This window comes from Phodopus roborovskii, unplaced genomic scaffold, assembly GCF_943737965.1.
Source record: "Phodopus roborovskii unplaced genomic scaffold, PHOROB, whole genome shotgun sequence".
NCBI classification, from domain to species: Eukaryota; Metazoa; Chordata; class Mammalia; order Rodentia; family Cricetidae; genus Phodopus; species Phodopus roborovskii.
This window is the reverse complement of record NW_026126539.1, coordinates 1301451-1304630: the sequence shown is the minus strand read 5'-3', so window position 1 is coordinate 1304630 and position 3180 is coordinate 1301451. Positions and strand designations below refer to the sequence as shown.

The following is a 3180-nucleotide window of genomic DNA, read 5'->3' as shown; positions in this document are numbered from 1 at the left end:
AATTCCAGTTCAGCTCTATTTACACACTAGCTCCTGTCTCCCCAGATGTCTGCTTTTGCTTGCTTTGCATAGTAAACAGATGGTACCTCCCCATTTTTTATTTGTCTTAATGGCCACACTTTCTTGGATCTCAGCCACGTTAGTGTCTGCAGCAATGATCCTGCCTCTAGTCAGTCTTCCCACAGGATGGGGAAGTGTTTTGATTATCACCAACTGAAATGTGTTTACAAGGGCATGTAGGCTCTACTTCACATTTTGTGAAGTGTTTCCACCTCTTCCTGGGCAAGTACACAGTGTTAAACATGGCTGATCTCCCCCTCTCCTACACACACACACACCAGGCATTAAGATGAAGCACAGGAATGAAGTGGGCCCAGTTGAGGCCAAGAGGGTAGCCAGAAGTATACTAAGAGAGAAAGTGGATCATGAGATGAAAACCTTTCTGGAGAACTTGATAGATCCCTTGTGAGCTAAGAGGGTCAAGTATTGGGGGGTGTCTTCTTCCTTCTTCTATACCTCCACTCCTGGGCTAGGACCACAGAGCTAGCAGGTACTACTACAGGCCATAATGAAGAGAGGTTTCCTTCAGCTAGTCTGTGCTGTGAATAATGGGCTGCTACTGAGTGGACCTGACCTTTGCTAGAAGAATTCTATTACATTGGAGCCCTTATCTTTAAAAAAATCTTTCTGATTTTTCCTGAAAACATAGTAACACACATCCTATATAAATGACATTGAACATTTATTTTTTAGTGCTTTTTGGTGCCAAGAATGCCTACCTAGCATACCAGCCCTGGATGCGGAGGAAGGAGGACCAGGAAGTCAAGGTCATTTAAAGATATATGGTGAACTACAGGCCAGCCTCAATCCTGTCTCAAACTAAACAACAGAAAACAAAAACAAATGCTCAAACAAACAAAAGGAGGAAAAAAGGAAGCAAAATATACTCATGAAAAGTTATCAACTCCTTCGGTTTTGATGATGAACTAGATATTCATCTGATAGCCACATCTTTGGACCAACTTGGACCTAAAGCCTAAAAGGAATAAGTGTTGTATTTTGGCTTAAGTGAAATGTAATTACTATTTTGAGGTTTTTGTTTTTGAAACTAGGTCTCAAATACATAGCCACATTGTTCAGCTTGAAAGAATATCTTTTAATTCACTCCTTATTTTTTTTAAGGAGCAAGAAAATTAAAACCCAACAGAATACAACCAGAAATTGCATTGGAAGGACTTCACAGATTGCACTTAAAAATTCATCTTACGTCCCAGCTCTGTGTGGGGAGAGAGTATGTCATGGTGATGGTCTGTCACTGCCCTTAAAGTGGATGAAAGTATCCAGAAGGTTAGAGTTCAGAGGAGAAATCTGCATAGCAGGCTAATATTAATAAATGTCCTAAAGGAAGGGTAGAAGTCTTAGACTCTGAAGACACAAACATTTTTGTATAATTTTACATTTAAGAACACTCTGAAAAAACACATGATATTGTAGTTCATTTCCCTCGTTTCAGTCCCCCAGTTCTATATCAGTACCAGATATGCGATTTCAGTTGTAAAAAAAAGAATCCAAAAACAGTCATAGCAGACATGATGACCCAGAGAAACCATGTGTGAAATGAAAACTCAAACTGAAACTAAAACCTTGAACAAGAGGGCTGTGATTTGAGTGAGTATAGTGAGTGTAAAGGTTCAATAGTGAAATTAATTATACTTTATACTTGATACAGGTTGAGCATAAGAGAACTGAGCCTGCTTTTGACCTTTGATACCTTGATATCATAAGATATACACTTTTAGTCTGTGTCTCCACTCCTGAGTTCTTTTTTTTTTTCCAGACTTAATCCACTTTATTTATCTTGTATAAAACCCTTTATGTGGTGGCAACAGCTGGAGCCGGGGCCCTCTGAACAGAGACTCTAGTATGGGCTTTTATAAGATCATCAGTGAATTCCTGATAAGGAGACTTGGTGAACACAGTCTCTTTCCAGAGGTCAGGGGTCAGGTAGCTGAAGGTCTTAGAGATGGCATCAAAGGTGGCCTTGGCAAAGTTGCCCAGGGTGGCAGTGCAGCCCCTGGCTGATGTGTAGCAGTCATCAATACCGGCCATCATTGGTAGCTTCTTGGGCACAGGAGCAGATACGATGCCAGTGCCTCTGGGGGCAGGGATGAGTTGCACCAACACAGAGCCACAGCGGCCTGTCACTTTGCACAGAACAGTGTGGGGCTTGCCAATCTTGTTCCCCAAGTAGCTTTCCTCACAAGGACAATGGAAAGCTTGGCCAAGGTGATGGCCCCTCGGATAGCTGTGGAGCATTTAGCACCAAGACGAACATGACTGTTGTAGTCCCCATTGGCGACAAAAGCCTTGAACCTGGTCTGCTGGCCAGCCCTTGCCTGTTTCTGTACTGGCATGATCTTTAGAACCTCATCCTTAAGAGATGCCCCCCCAAAAGTGAATAATCTTGGATTCCTTAATGGGCAGAGAGAAAAGATAGTTCTCCTCCAGGGACTTGATCTTCATGTCCTTAACCAGGCAGCCCAGCTTGGTGACAGGGACACACTCCTTGTCTTCAGCTTTACCTCCACGAGCCCCTCGGCCTTGACCAGGACCAAGGCCCCTGAAACCGCTGCAGAAGCCTCTGCGGCCTCCTAATCTTGCCCTTCTCCCCCCTCCCTCCCCTGTCCTCAGGGCCCTCCTGCAGCACCATCATCCACCATGTGTTTTCCCAAAGTAGAAGAAGCCACTCCTGAGTTCTTGAGAGAGACTGAATCCAGCTATGTATATAGATATAATGTAGTTTTGAGTGAAAAGAGGAAACTTAACAGCATTCATAGCTCAACACTATTAATATAATTAGAAATCACATTCATATACTTTCCAGTTTGTGGCAGATTTGGGTAAATAGCGTAAATACAATAGAATCAATGCTATGGAACAGGGAGGAGAAAAATGGCAGTTATGGTGGGGAAACACAGAAACCGAAAGGGAAGGCTAGTTCATGGTGACAGAGAGCTTGAATCTGGAGGGTGTTGTCCTCAGTGTGCTCCATCTAATGTCAAAAAAGGGAAAGGAAATCCTAATTAGTGAACAGAAGACCAGTCAAACCAGGATCTTCATGCTCTGTCTGTAGCACCCTAGGAAGAGTCTAAATTCCAGCACCCCAGGCTACTCTGGATG

At 43.2% G+C, this 3180-nt stretch overlaps 1 pseudogene; it reads right to left on the bottom strand.

Annotated features, from left to right (window-relative positions):
* Nucleotides 1-1872: 1872 nt before the first annotated feature.
* Nucleotides 1873-2568, bottom strand: LOC127232567 (40S ribosomal protein S2-like; annotated as a pseudogene).
* Between the last annotated feature and the right edge of the window lie 612 nt (nucleotides 2569-3180).